At 41.7% G+C, this 20,430-nt stretch overlaps 1 pseudogene; it reads right to left on the bottom strand.

Annotated features, from left to right (window-relative positions):
- Window positions 1-398: 398 nt before the first annotated feature.
- Window positions 399-20,430, bottom strand: part of LOC134387412 (DNA methyltransferase 1-associated protein 1-like) — a 37,888-nt pseudogene continuing 17,856 nt past the window's right edge.

Genomic DNA, 20,430 nt, shown 5'->3' with positions numbered 1-20,430 from the left:
TGAAAATTTGGAAGCTACAAACCAAAACACAAAAACACGCAAATGGAAATTTAAAATTACTTATAATTCCATTCAGAGTGACTAAATTCCATTTAGTATGTTCCAGAGAATGAAAGATGATGGGGGATATCCCAGGACCCACGGGGCTGTGGTGCTTGTTCCTCCCCGGGTCCACGTTCTTTACCGAGTTGGATCCTGGCAGCGTCCCTGCGTGGGCAGCCTTCGCGGAGCCCCGCGCTGCTCTCACCCTCCCACCCACACCCGACGCGTGGAGGGTTTGAAGTGTGAACTTCCTACAGCAGAGAGCAGTGATTCCAGCGGGACCGCGGGAACCAGGGAGGAGGGGATTCCGGACAGCGCCACCTTCTGGCCTGGAGTCTCATTGCACCGCTCCCCGCTTATTCAGGCTCCAAAGCTGTGGCCACTGGCAAAAGAGCAGAGGTACAATTCTTCCAACCCCGGCGGGGCTCTATGAAGTCACAGAGAGTTTCCCACAGGTACCAGGCAGCCCTGCAGGAACCATTGCCTCATAAAGGAAAGGCCTAGACCCACACAATGTCCTCCAAGCCTGGCCCACTGAAGTAGTCACTGTTTCTGAACAACCAGGTCTGAGTGCTTTTACAACTGGAAGGCTCCAGAGTTTCAGGAATCGTGAGAAGCAGCAGAGAAGTTTGTACAAATCTAAAATTTACGCAGACATATAGGAATCAGACTGGGTATACTTCCCCAGGTTTTTGTTTTTTTATTTTAGTCAATGGGGGGGGGGGGCTGTGCCCTAAAGTAGGGTTGTATAGGTTGTGCACTGCACAAATTTGCTTGGCCCAGGTAGCACGTGGAGACTGAAATGCAACCTGTGCCCTTTCACCAGCCATACATCCTGTTGTAGGGCCATGTTCACGCAGAGGAAGGGAGGAAATCTTTTCCTAATTTGCACAGTCATGATGTAGGATAGCAAGGAGTAGATCCAGTAGCCTGCTCTGACCTCTGACTGGACCTCCATCCTAAGTAGCACCCAGAGGTACAGAGTAGGTCTGAGACCAGGAGAAATAAAACAGCCAATAGAATAGAATCAGACCACATTTTGAGGTTGTGGTAGGCTGAATAATGGCCTCCAAAGTATCTATATCCTAATCCCTAGAGCATGTGAATGTTACCTTATATGGTAAAAGAGACTTACAGATGTGATTAAATTAAGGATCTTGAGATGGGGAGATTACTCTGGATTATCTGGGTGGGTCCTGAATAGATAGAATCATAATGGTCCTTATAAAAGGGACACAGGAGAGGGATGGTGTTGTATTAGCCAGAGTTCTCCAGAGAGCCAGAACCTCCCCCCCCCAACATATATGAGAGGAGATTTATTAGGGGAATTGGCTCATGAGATTATGAAGGCTGAGGAGTCCCATGCTGGGCCATCTGTAACTTGGCTGCTGATAGTGTGTCTCAGTCCAGAAGCCTCAAAACCAGGGAAGCCGATGGTGTGATTCTCAGTTCAAGGCCAAAGGCCTAAGAGCTGAATGTACCACTGGGGTAAACCCCGGAACCCAAAGGCTGAAGAGTCTTCAGTTCTGATGTCCATGGGTAGGAGAGAAGAGTGTATCCTAGCTCCAGTGGATAGAGCAAGAGATTCACCTTTTCCTTTGTATTTGTTCTCTCTGGGCCCCGGTGGATTGCATGGTGCCTACTCATATTCAGGGAAGATCTTTCCCACCCAGCCCACTTGGGCTTACACTCTAAAATCTTCTGGAAGCACCCTCACAGACATATCCCAAAATAATGCTTTACTAAGTTTCTAGATATTCCTTAATCTAGTCAAGTTGACACCTAAAATTAACAACTGTAGATGCTGATGTGATGATGGAAGCAGAGATTGGAGGGATGTGCTTTGAAGATAGAGGAAGGGGCCACAAGCCAAGGAATACAGGAGGCCACTAATGGCTGAAAAGGCAAGGATGTGTATTCTCCCCTCAGTGCCTCCAGAAGGAACCAGTCCTGCCAACCATTCGACTTTAGTCCAGTGAAGCTGATTTCAGGCGTCTGACTTCCCAAACTGTAAGAGAAATCTATGCAGCTTATTAGGCTTAAGCCATAAAGTTTGTGGCAGTTTGTTACAGTAGCAGCAGGCAACTAATACAGAGGTGCTGCTCAACCTAACCTCTGCCGTGCTTGGATTTCACAGCATGGCCACCCAATATGAAGGGCTTGGGTCTAAGATGAGTTTCTCTAGTCCCATGGACTGATAAAGCTCAAGGTAGCATTGCCCTGTCCTGAGTGTCATACCTCTGTTAAGTCAGTGCATTCTCACAGCAACCTCTATGAAGTAGGCATTATCATGCCATGTTCTATGGGTGTGGTAATAGACACCCAGAGAGGTTAATTTATTTGATCAAGGTCACACAGCTAGTAAGTGAGGGAGCCAGGATTTGAATTCAGACCAGCTGGACTTTAATCACTATGCCCCTTGCCTCTAATGTTTGCTTCTGTATGAACTAAGTTCTCCACATTTGATCTCATTATAATCTTGTAAGTGGAGAGAGAATTGCACCCTTTAGAGTACATTTAAATTTATTTATTTATTATTATTCTTAATTTTACACTCTAAGATGTCGCAGAGCAGTTGGGGAGGAGGGGGAGAGGGGAAGGGGGAAGGGGGTAGGGTGGGAGGAAGAGGGGACATGGCTGAGGCCTGTGACACCTCCCTCATAACAGCAGGGGAGCCCGGGGTGCTTCTGGTGGCAACTCAGTGGTTGTCACTGGGCTGAGTGCAGACATGGGGGGGGGGGATGGCTGAAGCCCTTGACCCCACCAGCCTGGCTTGGGAGCCCGGGAGGCTTCCAGTCCTTCTAGGTTCTATAGGTGTTCTTTGGTGGTGTTAGACCTTTACTGGTTAATATCAGAACTTTGTCTCTGACCTGTGGGTGTTTTGTTTTTTCTTTCAGTTCTTTGTTGGATTATTTGCTGTTCCCACCAATTAAACTCTGCACTGGAACTAATTTGTTGCCCTTTGCTTACTTCTAAAGTGAGGGAACTTCCTGTGGGCACCAGCGCTTGAGCCCTGTGGTTGAGCAAAATTGCTGCTTTGCTGCTGATTCTCTGGGGAAGGCTTTTTGTGCAGCTTGGGTTTTAACTGTTGACCTTGTAATCACTTCTGGGTCTTGTGAGGTCCAGTACACCTGGGTTGTGTGGAAACTCTGGTTTGGGTCTGAGTCTTTTCAGGAAACTGTACCTTGGGCAGTTCTATATTCCTGACCAGTCTCCACTGAGCGGTCCTGTGCTAATTGGAGGGCAGATCAGCTGTCCATGCTGTGCCCCAGTGTTCCTTTGGTGGGCCTGTCTCCACCACCTCCCACACTCCAAACACTTCCCATGGGATGGACCATACACTGGTCCCTTGCAATGGCTCACTGGCTTCTGAGTAGCTCCTTTTTTCAATGGTCTGTGGCCCCTCTCTCCTATGTGGGTCTACAGGAACACTGTTAGTAGCCTTGCTGGCCTCGGGATCACCAAGGCCCTCTTCTCCCCGGCAGCCTCCAAGCAACTTCATACAAAGGGCACAGCAGAAGCTTTTGCCAGCTCTTGCTCCATGTGCTCACCAGGGCCAGGGTTGAAGCATCCTGGGCTTGAAATGGTCATAATGGTCCTTTCTTTCTCTCATCATGGCTTCTCCTGCCTTCATGCACTCCGTAGGTCTCTCCTCCTCTTCCCCTGAGCTCTAGCAGCCCCACCTTGGCTGTCATTGCTTTTAAGTAGTTGTAAATTGGTTGATTGTGGGAGAGAGTGATGCTGGGGACTGTGTATTCCGCCATCTTGACCAGAAGTCAATCTTTTAGGTTACGTTTAGAAACTTCTAAATGCTTATGTGAATTATATCGAATGATTTTCCTCTTCACCTAAGCCTATTTCTCAACAAGTTAGAAAGAAGGAAAATTGCCTGCAGAGGATCTATGTAATTTTCAGGAAATGCCACATTTCAAGTGGTTTTACAGCTAGCTTATGACTGTGGAAACAAAATTATATTCAAAATTATTTAACATTACAGAGGTACAAAATAGTGCTTATCAAGACATCTAGTACATTTCTTATCAAAGGGTGCCTTGACTTGGTCAACCAGCGCTTTTCATTTAAAATGAAAACAAAACTGCAAGTACCCAGCTTTCCAAATCTGTACAATTATTCCTTTGTTTTTGATTCTGTGATATCAGGTGGCGATTTTTGCCCTGGAGAAGTGTAGACCTCCTTATTCGTGAAACTTTTTCTTTAAAAAAGTTTTGATTCATTTATTAGGGATTGATTAATACAATACAAATCTTCCTTTTGGAAAACTAAGTACTATACTTCTTTCTTAAAAAACTGGGCAGATCTTAAAATAGAAATTCCTGAAATTCAGCAAAAACAAAAATAATTGTTATTTTGACGCAAAACGCTTATAACCACATCCAAGTCAAGAAATAGAATTTGCCAGCCACTCAGAAGCTTAGTCCAGTCTCAACCCCTTCCCTCCACCAAAATTAACCCAGCCTGACTTTTACAGAAATCACCTCTATTTTTTATAGTAATTTCTCATCCGAGCGTGCATTCCTAGTTTAGTCTTGCCCTTTAAAACTTTCAAAATATTATTATGCCTCTTTTTTCTTATTCAGAAAATGTTGGTTCTTAGTGATATTAACATAATTTTTTCTTTATGCAAATATATCTATGTATGTATATATATAAAGTTTAAAAGTATCAATATCATTATTACTAATAATATGATTATCGAATATAGTTTTTTCTTATAGTGCTTTTTCCATTAGCTTATATCCCATTAGGGATGTATGTCAAATTAATATGTCTTAAATTACTTTAAAATATTATTCTCTGGGTGATTGAACCCAATCTTAAAAAATGATTTGAAATTCTCTCTACTTGGAAAACATAAACAAATGAACATATGTATTTGCTTCTATCTTTATTGCACACCAATTTTCACCTTGTTTTTTTTCACTTAACTATGTTTTGGAGGTCATTACATAAGAATGTATACACACACACACTATACACACACATCTAAAATATATATATATATATATTATATAGTGAAAATTTGTTATACAAATTACGTCACTCGTCATACCCAAACTAAATCAGAGTTGAGGGGCAGGGGGAAAAAGCACTCCAGGTACATAGCATCAGCTCCAAGAAGAATTTTCTACAAGCTCAGCTGCTGAAACAGCCTGCTGCAAACTCTAAGACTAGATTTACCTAGTAGCTGCGGAAATGACCTGCCATGACTCTAAGACTAATTTTGCCTATGTCTGTCACTCACCAGTCAAAGCCTGCCAACTCCCCAAAACTTGACTAGTGTCAATGAGCTTTCTTTCAAAGCAGTACATAGCATTTCTCTCTTTAATAAAACTTCTTTTTTCTTTGGACATACTGAGACTGCCACTGTCTGTGTGTATGCCCTACATTGCAAGCTTGTTTTTCCCCCAATAAAAAATGTTTACTTAGAGATTTGTCTTGATATTTTTATTTGACTCTGAGTATACATATTCCTAATATATATAATTTCTTTTTACAGCTGTACAGTACTCTATTTTTGTAAATGTAGCATAGTTAATTTAACCAGCACCCCCTACATGGCCATGTCAATAGTTTCTGGTTTTTTGCTATTACAAGTGGTGCTGCAAAGAAGCAGCACATTCATATGGAGTTCCATATTTCTGACTGTGTGTCTTTGGGATAGAATCCTAGAAGTGAGGCTGCTGGGTCAAAGGGCAAATTTGCTAGATGTTGCCAAATTCTCCTCCTTCTTTTTGCATTCCACCAGTGAGCGTCCCTGTTTCCCCAGAGTCTTGTCACACGTTTGGATTTTTGCTAAATTGATAGGTAAAAAATAAGATCTCAGGGTAGTTTTAATTTGTGTTTCTTTTATTGTGAATGAGGTCAAGCATATTTTCATATATTGAGGGCACATTTGCATTTCTTTTTATGTGAGCTGTATGTTCTTTCCCACTTTCAGTAAGGTTTTTTGGTCTCTTTTCCCTTAATTTTTAGAAGCTCTTTATAGTTTAGGAATATTAACCCTTCGTCTGTGATATAAGCTGTAAATATTTTTCTCACTTTGTTACCTGCAGGTGGGTTTATTTTGGGGGTATGTAAAAGGTTTTCATTTTTGTTTGGTCATTTAACAAAATTATCTTTTATTGCTTCTGGACTTCGATGAATAGCTTGGAAATTTTGTCCCACTCCTAGGTCATAGGGGAATTCATCAGTATTTTATTATTTCTGAGGTTGTATTTTTCTATTTAGCTCTTTGATACACTTAGGATTTAATCTAGTATATAGTGTGAGGAATTGATTCAAGCTTTTCTTTTTTTCATACGGTTATAACACTAGTAAATAAAAAACTTCCCAAAAGTCCCTTCCTAAATGAAAAAGTATTTGATGATTATATAATAAATTTCCATAAGCAATTGTGTCTGTAGATTTCTTAATCCTTCCTTTGATCTGTCTGCTTATTCATCACCAATAACACTGCTTTATATTGTTTTTAGTATCTGGTAGAGCTACCCCCCCTTTGTTGGTGGCTGTTGGTGCTGCTACTTCTCACTTTTTTTTACCCTTTATTTATCTGTTGTCCCTCCAAATGAACCTTGTAATCGAGTTGTCTAGCTTTAGAAAAAACCCAGATGCTATTGGGATTGCGGTAAATTTGTAAACTAACTCAAGGGCAATTAACCCCTTTGTGATGTTGGCAGCCTGTTTCTATCCTTGTGATCCAGACGCCATCTGGTGGCCACTATATGCAACAACAATTTTTCAAATTGGAAAATCTGGTGTTCAAAGCAGAAACGTGTATTATCTCACACATTTTTTGTGGGCCAGGTATTTAAAAGTGGATTATCTGCTTGGTTCTGGTTCTAAGATATTGGCCAGGGCTCTAGTTATTAGAAGGCTTGAATGGGGCTGGAGGATCCCCTTTCAAGGCGGCTCATTCACACACCTGGAAGATGGTGCTGCTGTTGGCCCAAGACCTTGGTTCTTTACCCTGAGTCCCTCTCCACAGTGTCCTCAGGACATGGTCTGGCTTTCCACAGAGCAAGTGAACCCAGGGAGAGAGAGGTGGAAGCTGCAATGCTAGATAATATTAGATTCATAGAAAAGTTGCAGATAGTATAGAGAGGTCCTGTAAATCTCTCATGCTGCTCCCCCTAATATTACCATCATAGTATAATGACCCAAACCAGAAAATTAACATTGGTACCATATTGTTAACTAAATTACCAACCTTATTTGGATTTTAGCCTTTATTTTTTTAACCAATGTTCTTTTTTCTGTTCCGGGATCTTATCCAGGGTCCCACACTGCACTCAGTTGTCATGTCTCCTCTAGACTGTAACAGATCCTCCGTATTTTGTCTTTTATGACCTTGATGCATTTGAATGGTACTAATCAGTTATTTTATAAAATGTCCCTCAGTTTGGATTTATCTGATGTTTTCTTATGGTTGGAGTGAAGTTATGCATTTTTGCCAAGAATACCACATAAATGATGTGTCCTTCTCAGTGTATCATATCAGGAGGCACATGATTCCAATATGTCTTATTACTGGTGACATTGACCTCGATTGCTTGGTTAAGGTGCTGTCTGCTGCACTTCTTCACTGTAAGATTACTGTCTTTCCCTTTGTGATTAATAACTATCTTGGGGAAAACCCTTTGAGACTATACAAGTCTTGTTTCTCCTCAAATTTTGCTTACTAATTTTTGCATCTCTTGGTGAATCTTGTCTCCAACAGTTATTACTGTGGCATTTGCCTAAAGATAAATTTTCATGTTCCTTTTTCCTCCTACATTTATTAATTGGAAATTACTGAAAGGCAAAGTTCTTCCTCCTCTCCATGTGTTTATTTACATAATTATTTAGATCAGTATGGAAGTGTGAATATTTATTTTATTCTATGGATTAAAACCTGATATTGAGAGATTTTACATTTTTGGCCATCTATCAGGTGTTAAATGATATGCCATTGTGGTTTGAATTCAAATTTTTCTGAATACTAATGAGGTTGGGCATTTTTGGTCTTTCCCATTGTGACCTCTGTGAAATGCTTATAGCAGCTATTTTTTATCTTACTCTTGTCCCTAGAGGTCAGGATGTCAGTTCACAGTACAGATAAGAGTGTATTATTGGGAAGTAGGCCTGAAATACTTTAGGGCCTGTATGTAGTTTAAATGCAACTTCTAGGCTTTACGTAGCCATATGTGTGCTGATGAGTGCTGTTACAATTTGAGTTTTCTAGAAGCAGACACCAGAATGCAGTTTGGGATACAAGATGCTTGTTAGGGATTGACATCTGTGGAAGGTAGGGAGCAACCAGGCTGGGTGGATGGAGAATTTGAACTGTGATGTGGGCACAGCATCAACCTTGGTTGACCCCACAAGAGCTCTAGAGCACAGAGAGCTGCTATGGTCTGATTTTGTTCCTCTAAAATTCTTGTGTTGGAGACTTAATCCCCAATGCACTAGAGTGAGAGGTGGGGCCTTTTGGGAGGTGTTTAGGTAATGAAGTCTCCACCCTCACATTAATGCCATTATAAAAGGGCTTGATGGAGAGAGTTTGTCCCTTTTTGCCCTTCCTCCTTCTGCCATGTGAGGACACTGTGTTTTTCCCCTTCAAAGTGTGCAGCTTTGAAGGTGCCATCTTCAAAGCAGAGACGGGGCCTTTACCAGATACCAAACCCGCTGGCACCTTGATCTTAAAGTCCCAGCCTTCAGAACTGTGAGAAAATAAATGTCTGTTTTTTATAAATTACCCAGTCCCAGGCATTCTGTTTTGGCAGCATCATCGAACTAAGACAGTAGCTCATTAGAGCTCTCTCCTGTTTGGCTCGAATTGCTGGGCTTTTTATCCCTGACTCCATCAGTCACTGGTTGGGGCCGTCCCGGGAAGGGCCTACATTTGGGGAAGGCGGCCCTCTGCAGCTGAGGCCGACCCTGAGGGAGCTGAGGGCAGGAAGCTGCCTGCTGACAGCACTCTCCGTGCCTGGAGCAGCCAAGCCTGCTCGGAAGGAGGATCTGGGGAGGGTATCTATGTCCTCCATTGGTCCCCAGCTTCTATCTCCAGTGCAAACCTCTCCTCTGAATTCTGCCCTTGGATGTCTAATGGACTCTCAAACTACCTGTCCCCAAAGCTGACCTCCTGATCTTCCCTCCTAAACCTGCTCATCCTGCAGGCCTCCCATCTCAGTGAACAGCAGCTGCTGCTTTCCTGTTCTCAGGCCGAAATCCCTGGAGTCATCTTTGACGGACTCCTCTCTTTCTTCCATGCATTGCATCTGATCTGTCAGCAAATCCTATTGACTTTATTTGTAAAATATCCAGAATGCAAACGCTGTGGGCCAGGACACACACCGTCTCTTCCTTGGGTTATTGCAATAGTTCCCTAACCAGGCTCTCTGCTTCTACCCGAGCCCTGCTAAGTTATTCCCCTGTTGAAATGCAAATCAGATCCTGTCCCTTCTCTGCATATTCTCAGTGGCTTTTTAAGAGCCCACCACAACAGATAGTCATGGATAATTAGCCTTAGAAGAGCCATTTTGTAGAGTACAGCTTTAAGCAGAATGCTAGCCATAAAGATATCTTTTTGTAACTCTGACTGAGCATAGCTCATGGGAAAACACTGCAGAATTTGGTGCCATCCAGCTTGTGGGAAACTAGATAACACCCATGTTCCAAGGATAAACTGAAGAATTACAAGACTGACCATGATATAATGAATAGCCCGGAGTCTGCAAGATGGCACAGAGCAGCCCCCTGTGGGAATAACCTCCACCTTTCCCCCCCACACTTTTCCCTTTAAAAACCTTGCTGGGGCTCCTGAGCCTTTGAGACAGGCTTAATCTGGCTGTCTCCTCAGGCACCTGATAAGAAAGCTTCCAATCCTGGCATCAATGTTTGACTTTCGAGTCTTTTGTCTCTGGTGAAAGGGCAGCTGACCTTGGTGCCTGTAGCAGCTTCATAGTCACTAAGAGTAAAATCCACATTCCCTTCAATGGCCAACAAGGCCTGCTGTGACTGCCCCCCCTTCAAATGTCCCCTTCTCACTGAGGGTGTCCCTGACCACCCCTTTAAACTGTCACCGCTCCTTGAGAGTCATCTCCTCCTTGGCTTATTTTTCTCCATTGCATTCCTCCCCATCTAACATCCTTTACTTACTCATTTTCTTTATCATCTGCCTCCCCACCAGAATGTATAAGATGCACAAGGGCAGGGAATTGTGTCCCCTTTTGTCACCTCTCCCCCAGGGGGACAGAGATGGAGACACAAAGGATTACTCAAAGCCTGTTTTTCCAGAGCAGTGAGAGGCCCAGAAGGGGTTAATTCCTGGAGACGACTTCTTCAAGAGAGAAGTCTTCCTCGGAACTGACCCTGAACTAGGTTTTCTCTCCGTTTTTATTGCCCAGCCAAGAAAGTTACAGAGAAGAACGCAGGTGGTTAATCAGTCAGAGTGAAAATATAAACGAACTGGCTACATAACAATTTTCATTAAAGCAGGTGCAACTTAAAAATGGTTTAAGCAACTTACCGTCAAAGGAGTCATAAAACTAAGCTATGTGACATAGGGAAGAACCAATGAGATAATCATTACGGCAACACTTAGTTCCCTAGGAAACTTAGAGCAGTTGAAGGTGAAATGTGGAACCAACCACTAATTGGCAGAGTAGCCTTGAAGCTTTTAGCACACATACTTTTCCCATCATTAGGTTTAGCTGCACCAAGGGCATCTGCTCTTAGAGCAAGCACTTTTGCTGTGTTACAATTTTCATATCCACACCAGAGACGTTATAGTCCTGTGAAAGTTTTCTGTTTTTTCCCAAGCTTAGCATTTCTATGTGCAATACTAAAAAGTTAGGTTATTCCTCAAACTACAAGGTTTTGGCCTTGCTAAAACTACAGGGCTGTGGCCCTACTATGCTACAGCCTAAACTAAAGGACTTTGGCCCTTCTAACAGCTAAGGACTGTGGTCCTACTAAGATAAAGATCCCACTAAGCTACAGCCTGATGTAAGGACTGTGGTCCTTCTGATCTAAGGGCTGTGGCCCTACTAGGCTAAAGGATAAGGCCCTGTGAAATACATGTGCTTTATTAATGTTAGTACCTTCCACATCTTTGTTCATGCTGAGACCCCAACACTAGAACAGTGCCTGACCCAAGAAATATTTTTATTTTTTAATTTATTTTTATTATTATTATTTATTTATTTAATTTTTATTTTTTAAAAATATGCTCAATGAAACTATATTAAATTTAATTTGTCTAAAGTTTTTTTTTCTTTCTTTTTTCTTTTTTAGAAGATGACTTGTAAGGGGATCTTAACCCTTGACATGGTGTTGTCAGCACCACGCTCTCCCAAGTGAGCCATGGGCCGGCCCTCCAAGAAATATTTTTAAATGAATCCAAGATTGAATTTTTTGTAGCACTCACCTCTATATTGAGTGAATTTGTTCCTCCTGTAATTTTAATTACACTATTGGAATGCGAATGGATTCTTAGGAAATGTTCAAATATTAGAGGGAACACAAAAGTCCCCCTAGATGTAGGTAGTTAACATCTTACATTTTTCGGCCTACCGAGGAGCCAGACATCTCTTCTACATTGTGAGGTTCCTCAGCTATGAGAGTCTGATGGGGGAGGCAAATCGGCGTCTTCCATTGTAGAGGCTGTATTAGGTTTCTGTGGCTGCTGTAACAAGCTACCACAAACTCAGGGGCTTAAAACAGCATGAATTTATTCTCTCACAGTTCTGGAGGTCAGAAGTCTAAAACGGATCTCACATAAGGACCCCTGTGATAAGACGGGCCCACTTGGATAACGCAGGATAATCTCCCCATCTCAAGATCCTTCACTTCATCACATGTACGATGTTCCTATTGCCACAGAAGGGAAATATTCCCAGGTTTTGGGGGTTAGGATATGGGCATCTTTGCGGACCTTGATTCAGCCTATCCCAGAGGCTGCGTGTGGGATTCTTGGCAAAAATGGATTACTCTTGTGCTTCCTTCAGACCCTCCAAGACACGGTGTGGTTCAAAATGTGAACTGGCCGAATCCAGATCGTGGCTCTGACAAACCTGACACCCTATGTTGTGACTCTGTGTCTCTGTACCTCAGTTTCTTCAGCTGTAGACTGGGGCTAACCCAGCACCTAGCTTCCCTATAACTGTAGTAAGGAAGAAACTGGCCAAGCATATGGGAGGGAAGCTCTCAACACTGGTAGCAGGAATGACAATCCCTGTTGTTACGAACAGGAACAAAATGAGTGCAGGGAGAAAGCACGCTCAGAGCTGAGACCCTCTCTGGGGGTCTCTGGATGACTCATCGTTTTTCATCCACGAGACTGGTCCCTCCGGGCAGGGAGCCCCCTTCTCTTCTTCCGTGTCTGGCTAACTCTCTGTCAAGACTCAGAACTGGTTGTCTCTACTCCGGGAGGCCTTCCCTGGTAGCGTCCCAGGAGGCAGAAAGGCTGAGGGGACGGAGATGGTGGCAGGAATCCCTTGGAGGTGCTTATCTGATGGAGCAGGAACTGAGCGTGGTCCCAAGAGTTGGTAACTATGGAGAGGCAGGGACAGGGGTCCTAACCCCAGGGTTCCTGAAAGAGATGGCCTGGGGACCTTAATCCTGATTCCCCAGCATCTGGGGTTGAGGTTCTCAAAGAGTAGTCTGGGGCTCTATCAAATTATTTCTATAATAATAAGATTTTCCCTTCCTTTCACTGTTATTCTTCCATGAGGATTCACTGGAATTTTCCAGAGCTTATGGGAGTGATGATGTCATTATCCTGCTGGCCAATGAAATACGCATGTGTGTTTTTTTAAAAAAAATAACAGCTTTATTGAGATATAGTTCACACATCATAAAATTCACCCATTTGAAGTGTTTAATCAAATGGTTATTAGCATATTCACAGAATTATGCTAAAGTCACTAAAATCAATTAAAAAAATTTTTATCACCCCCAAAAGAAATCCCACACCCGTCAGCAGTCACTCTCTGTTCCCTTCCCTTTCCTAGACCCTGGCAGGACTAATCTACTTTCCGTCTCTATAACTTTGCTTATTCTGGACATTTCATGTAAGTGAAGCATTCAGTATGTGGTCTTTTGTGACTGACTTCTTTAACTCAGCCTAATGTTTTCAAGGTTCATTCACATCACAGCATATATCAGTACTTCATTCCTTTTTGCTGCCAAATCATAATCTGTGATATGGACGTATAACGTTATATTTATCCATTCATCGACTGAGGGTCACTTGGATTGTTTCTACCCTTTGGCTACGATGAGTAACGCTGCTATGAACATTTGCATACAAGTTTGTGTGGACATACATTTTCATTTCTTTTGAGTATATACCTAGGAGTGAAGCTGCTGGGTTATATTATAACTCCATGTTTAACCTTTTGAGGAACTGCCAGGCTGTTTTCCAAAGGAGCTGCACCATTTTGCATTCCCACCAGCAGTGTGTGAATGTTCTAATTTCTCCATATCCTTGCCAATGATTATTATGTCTTTTTGATTAGAGTCATCCTACTGGGTGTCAAGTGGTATCTCATTGTGATTTTGATTTGCTTTTCCCCGATGGCTAATGATGTGGAGCATTCTTGTGTTTTAAACATTTCTTAGTTTAAATTTCTAATATAGTAAGTATTGACAGATAGAACTCACATAAACAAAAGCTTATTGGAGTCCTCAATAATTTTCAAGAGTGTAAAGATAGCCTAAACCCGAGAGCCACTGAACTGGGGTTTGGTGCATGGTTTACAGATCACTGCTCCAAGGGGTGGTGTATTAGTCAGACATCGCCTCAATAATTCTACTTAATAATCTACCCACAAGCTCAGTGGCTTCATAATCACTGGACGGCATGTCAGCTGTGGTGTGACTGATCTAGAATGGGCTTCCTGGGTGACTCTGGCTCAGCCCCCACATTGGCTGGGCTTGGCTTCTGGCTGTGGACTGGTTTCAGATTTTTTCATTCTAGGGCTCATGTTGAAGGGGTAGTGTCTATACTGGACATGCTTTTCTCAAGGGCAATCACCAGAGTGTAAGATTCAAGCTAATTACCCAAGCACGTTTAAGACCTTTGCATACCGTGATGTCTGCTAACATTCCATTGACCAAAGCAAGACACGTGGCCATGCCCAGCATCAATGGGTCAAGAAAGTAAACTCTGCCCACTGTGGAACCAGGAGGGAATGAATGTTTGCTGAACAATCCAAACAAAAGGTAGGGACTCTATACTCTGGGACTGATCTACAAGGCTGCTGCTCTTTCCCACAGTCCACAAGCTGACTGCGTCTGAGGCAGAGTACGTGTGGCCCACGTGGGATACCTCCCTGTGCCTGGCTCTGCTGTGATGTACCCCATTTCTAGAGCAGACTGGCTGAAGCCTGAAGGTGATCTGCTGCAGAAGATGTAAGTTGGGGACCTGTAGGCCCGCATTCTGTTGTTGTTGTTGTTGTTTTTAATGGTAGTACATGTAACATAGAATTGACCATCTTCACCATTTTTAAGTGTTACAATTCAGTGGCGTTAGGTACATTCACATTGTTATGCTCTCATCACCACCCTCCATCTCCAGAGCTATTTCATCTTGCAAAACTGAAACTCTGTACCCATTAAAACAATAACTCCCCATACCCACTTCCCCTTGCCCCTGGAAACCACCATTCTATTTTCTGTTTCTATGAATTTCTTTGTAATAATTTGACTCCCCTAGGCATCTCACATAAGTAGAATCATACAGTATTTTTCTCTTTTGTGTCTGGCTATTTCAGTTAGTATAACGTCCACAAAGTTCATCACATTGTAGCACGTGTCAGAGTTTCTGTCCTTTTTATATCCACATTTTGTTTATCCATTCACCTGTTGTCAGTGGACACTTGAGTTACTTCTACCTTTTGGCTCTTGCAAACAGTGCTGCTATGAACATGAGCATACAGATATCTCTTCCTGTCCTTGCTTGCAATTCTTTTGGGTATATATCCAGAAGTGGAATTGCTGGATCATATGGGAATTCCATTTTTAATTTTTGAGGAACTGCCATACTGTTTTCCATATTGGCTGCACCATTTTACATTCCCATCAACAGTGCACAGAGTTCCAATTTCTGTACATCCTCCCCAATACTTGATATTTTTTTGTTTTTGTTTTTTGATAGGAGCCATCGTAATGGGGGTGAGGACCACGCTCTGTTTTTCAAAGCTTCACTTAGCAGCTGCATGTCTAAAATGGTGGTTTTCATATAAAATTCAGGTTTCTGTGTTCTTTCAAAAAATCCCAAGGCATGATTACACTGGGTGCATTGTGGATAACAATGGTGACAACTGAGCTGAGTAGTGATGATCCCCTTTATATCAGGTCTGAATTTTTCAGTTTGCTTCAGTCCCCATCCCTCCTTATTGCTCTACACCTGGCTTTCTTCATTCATTTACCTTTTTTCTCTGTCCTCATTAGGCATATGAGTGTTTTGTTTTGTTCCATTTTTAAGAATTGTGGTAAAATACACATTACATAAGGTTTTGCCAATTTAATCATTTTAAAGAGTTCACTTCAGTTGCACTAAGTGCATTCAAAATGTTGTGCAATCATTACCCCTATCTAGTTCTAGAACTTTTTTATCATCACAAATGAAATCCCTGTACCCATTAAGCAGTCACTTCCCATTCCCTCATCCCCCAGCTCATAGCAACCATTAATCTGCTTTCCGTCTCTATAGATTAGGCATATCTGTTCCAGATAAAGCCAAACTAATTTCTAAATCAATGTATATAGCATGGTTTATTTTTTAAAACATGTATCTGCCTAGCTCTGTATATGTAATACTTATGGATATTGTCTATAAGTGGGTAGAAAAAAATATGTGAAAAAGTCCCAAATTCTAAGCAATAGTGTTGTTAGCTGAACTGTATTCTGCCCGAATTCCTGTATTGAAGCCCTAACCCCCAATGTGACTGTTTTGGAGACAGGGCTTTTAAACAGGTAATTAAGGTTAAATGAGGTAATAGCGGTAGGGCTTTAATTCAATAGGACTAATTGTCCTTATAAGAAGAAACAGAGACACCATGGATGTGCATGGACAGAGGAAAGGCTATAAGAAGATACATAGAGAGGGCAACCATCAGTAAGCCAAGGAGAGAGGCCTCAGGAGAAACCAATCTTGCTGGCACCTTGATCTTGGACTTCCAGCCTTCAGAACTGTGAGAAAATAAATTTCTGGATTTTAAGTCACTGGGTCTGTGGTATTTTGTTATAGCAGCCCTAGCAGACTAATACAGATTTTGGTACTACAAGTGGGGTGTTGCTGTAACAAATACTTGAAAAAGGTGAAGGTGGCTTTGGAACTGGGTAATGGATAGAGAATGGAAGATTTTTGAGGTGCATGCTAGAAAAAGTCTAGATTGCCTTGAAGAGACTGTTGTAGGAATATGGATGTTAAAGGTGGCTCTGGTGAGGTCTTGGATGGAATATGAGGAACATGTTATTGGAAACTGGAGGAAAGGTAATCCTTGTTATAAAGTGGCAAAGAACTTGGCTAAATTGTGTTCTAATGTTTTGTAAAAAGTAGAAATTGCAAGTGATGGACTTGGATATTTAGCTAAGGAGATTTATCAGCAAAGTTTTGAATGTATGGTCTGGTTTTTCCCTGCCACTTGTAGTAAAATGAAGAAATTGTTAAGAAAAAATGAACTAGAACTTGAAGATTTGGAACATTCTTAGCCTACCTATACTGCAAAAATGAGAAAGCATGTTCTAGAGAGAACACCAAGGGTGTGGCTGGAAAGTGGTGTGATAAAGAGATCATGAATGCAACTCATGGATTTATCAGCCATTTCAGCAGGAGGGGAACTAGAGCTGAAATTATACCAGAAGAGAGACTGCCAGCTTGTACTAAAGGGCCTGAGATGGGACAAAACAAAGGAAGGCTATCTTCTTCTTGGTTTCAAAGGATGAGGCTATATCCTCCTTGGTATTGGGCTAAACTGCCTCCACCAGAGCCTCAGAGGCCACCACCCAGAGTCACGGGGTTAGGGTCACCACCCAATGCTATGAGGGACCCCCAGTGGGACTAGGGGGCAGAGCATCAAGTCAAAGAGGATTATTCTTGAGTTTTATGATCTAATGGAATTTACCTTGCTAGGTTTTGAACTTAGTTGGGACCTGTCACCCCTTTGTTCTTTCTGATTTCTCCCTTTTGGAGTAGGAATGTCTATCCTATGCCTGTCCCACCACCGTATTTTGGAAGCATGTAACTCAACTGGTTTCACAGTTCACAGCTGGAGAGGAATTTTGCCTCAGATAAATCATACCTCAAGTCTCGCCCATACCTGATTTAGATATTTAGATGAAAGTTTGGACTTAGAATTGATGCTGCAATGGGTTAACCCTCACCTTTTGAGGCTGGTGGGATAAGGGTGAATGTATCTTCTGTGTGAGAAGGACATGAATTTTGGGGGTCCAGAGGACGGACTGTTATGGAATAAATAGTGTTTCCTCTAAATTCCAAAATTGAAGCTCTAACCCCCAATGTGACTATACTTGGAGAAAGAGCGATTAGAGAAGTTTAAATGAGGTCATAAGGGTGGCCCTAATCCAATATTAGTGCTGTCTTTATAACAGGAGGAAGAGACACCCGGAGTGTGTGTGTGCACAGAAAAGGCCGTGTGAGGACACAGCATGAAGGCAGCCATCTGTAAGCCAAGGAGAGAGGCCTCCGAAGAAACAAAACGCTCTTGTTTGACATCTTGATCTTGAACTTCCAGGCTCCAGAAATGTGAGAAAATAAATTTCTGTTGTTTAAACCACCCAGTCGGATATTTTGTTATGGCAGCTGAGCTAACACAAGTGGTTACCTCCTGGGGTCAGGGTCAGAAAACTTTCACTTCTTGTTTTACGTAATTAAATAAAAGGATGAGAATGTGGATAACTTTTACTTTTTAAAATGTTTCCTTTTTTTCTCTTTATATAGTAAGGTAGAAATACAGAGAACATGGGGGACTATTTAGGCTGTAAATAGTGGAGCCTGCCCTACATTTTATCTATTTATAAGTGAGATAACTAAATAAATCCCTTGTTGTTTAAACCATTTTGATTTGAGTTTTCCCTGTTGTTTGTGCCCTAAGTAATATTCTTTATAACATTTATAATATTCTTTATTCTAAAAGGCTGTGCTCTTATAATTTTCTACATTTCCTAAATGTAGCTAACACATGTGGAAGTGGGAACTGTCTTCTCATTCCAATTTATAGACTACGACAGAATCAGGAATCCATTCTTTTCTATCCTACACTTATGGTACCATATCTCAATAGAGGATCAATTAATTCCTAAGGGATGTTGTTTTCATTGCTATGCTTACCCCTTATTATAGAGTGGACTATAAATTTATGCAGTGTAGTGGATTGAATTATGTCTCCCCAAAACTAACTGAAGCTTGAATTGTGTCCCCCAAGTTCTATGTATTAGAAACTCAGCCCCCACTGTGATGGTTAACAGGGTGGGAAATCCTATTATGGTAATTGAAAGGTGGAGCTTTGAAGAGGTGATTGGATTGTAGGACCGTGCAGTAGTGAGTAGTTTAATAATAGTGGTCAGAGACCTGGTTCTGAGGGCTTTAAAAGGAGAGTGAATGAGGAAGTTACTCTCTTTCTGCTCTGCCATTATACAATGTGATACCCGGCATCACTGTCACCACCATCAAGACCCTCACCAGATGTGTCCCCTGGACTTTAGACTTCCCAGCCTCAGAAATTGTAAGCAATAAATTTTGTTTTCTTATAAATTACCCAGTTCCATGTACTTTGTTATAAGCAACAGAAACAGTCTAGTGCACGCAGCCAGCCCAAAATGAGAGCTTGATGTCTAAAGTACTTTCTGATGGAAAATGTAATATACAAATATACTTGCACATGGGTATATGAACTTACCTTCAGACAGGGGATTGGGACCATAAACAATTTAAAAGCTTTACCTTTTGGTCAATCATAAATTTGGCCCTGGAGGAGCTAACTCTGCATCAGAATTCTTGATTTTCAAGTTACTATCCTGTAATGGTTTCCCTTCTCTATATTATAATAGAGCTAAATCTAATCTCCTGAACCAACCACATCTGCCATATGCGTCTCAGGTTCTGCGATGGGATCATTTCTCTTTACTTTTCTGTTTAACATCCCAGCCACATGAATCTTGCCAGTCATGATGAAGAGATTTTGGACCATCAGAGACCAGGTTAAAATACAAAATACTTCAAAGACATCTGATGAAAAATTATGCACCAGTATATTTTTTTCTGTCTTCCCCTTTTTTTTCTATAGGAATGAAAGCCAATTTTGCAGCAAAAATTTTCTTGATTCCAAATAATTGGATGATCAAAGTGGTATCTCCCTTACCCTTTATCTGTTTCTTATTCTGGGTATTATAGGTTTTTTTTCAAGGGTCATGATTCTTTTCTTTTGATTATGGGTCATGGGGTAATTATCTTAAAGCTTGGAAATTTAGTTAATCTGAGCAGAGCTCTGGGCTTCTCTGCATAATCTTCATATCTTTTCCCAACATGGTGCCTAACATGGAGCAGCTTGTTCATTCTAAGGTAATCAGTCCTCTTTAGGCAGATTCTAGGGCAGGTGCCTGTTTTGAATCCCACTTAATTATACAACATGGTATAAATTCATTTACCTTTCGTCACAGACATACAGCAGAAGTTTAATCAGGCTGATTTAAAATACAAAGAGCTTATTATAAGAAAATTGAGTTCCTTAGCAAACTATTGGGAGTCTAACCTCCCAAGAACAATTCTCAAAACATGACAATGACATGATCTGATGAGGTACAAGCCATCCTGCCAGCAAATACATGTACAGTTTGCTTGTGTTTGCTGCCACTTGTGCTTGAGGAATTCAATCTTGTAGCAAATACTGTCACTGCACCAACAGAGAGTTCTTCATTTCTTTCTTCTTGCATCCTTAGCTCTTTGGTAAAAATCTGTCTTGGCTGCATCAGATTGTCAGAGCCTCGGTGACATGCCTTGAACTTGCTGCAAGGGATGCTGAGAAAGCAAGTGCCTACCATTTCCCATCTTATAGAATAAAGTGATCTTCACTTTGAAATGGGAATTCCCTAAACACAAAAAGGTATCCATATGCTAAGTAGCCAAAAAGAATGAGAGCTATCCACACCTTTTACTCAGGGTGCTCTCCTTTGGAACATCTATAATTAAGGTAGTAAAATATTTTATGGGAAACATCAATGGCAGCTGCTTGAGCACTACTGTGGGGTGAATGTGCCCTCCAAAGTTTCATGTATTAGAAACTTAAACCCCACTGTGTTAAGAGGGTGGGAAATCCTGTTACGGTAATTGAAAGATGGAACCTTTGAGAGGTGAGGACTTGT

The sequence above is a fragment of the Cynocephalus volans genome, chromosome 10 (assembly GCF_027409185.1).
Source record: "Cynocephalus volans isolate mCynVol1 chromosome 10, mCynVol1.pri, whole genome shotgun sequence".
Classification (NCBI taxonomy): domain Eukaryota; kingdom Metazoa; phylum Chordata; class Mammalia; order Dermoptera; family Cynocephalidae; genus Cynocephalus; species Cynocephalus volans.
Note: the sequence above shows the minus strand (reverse complement) of the source record. Positions and strands in the feature narration are given on the sequence as shown.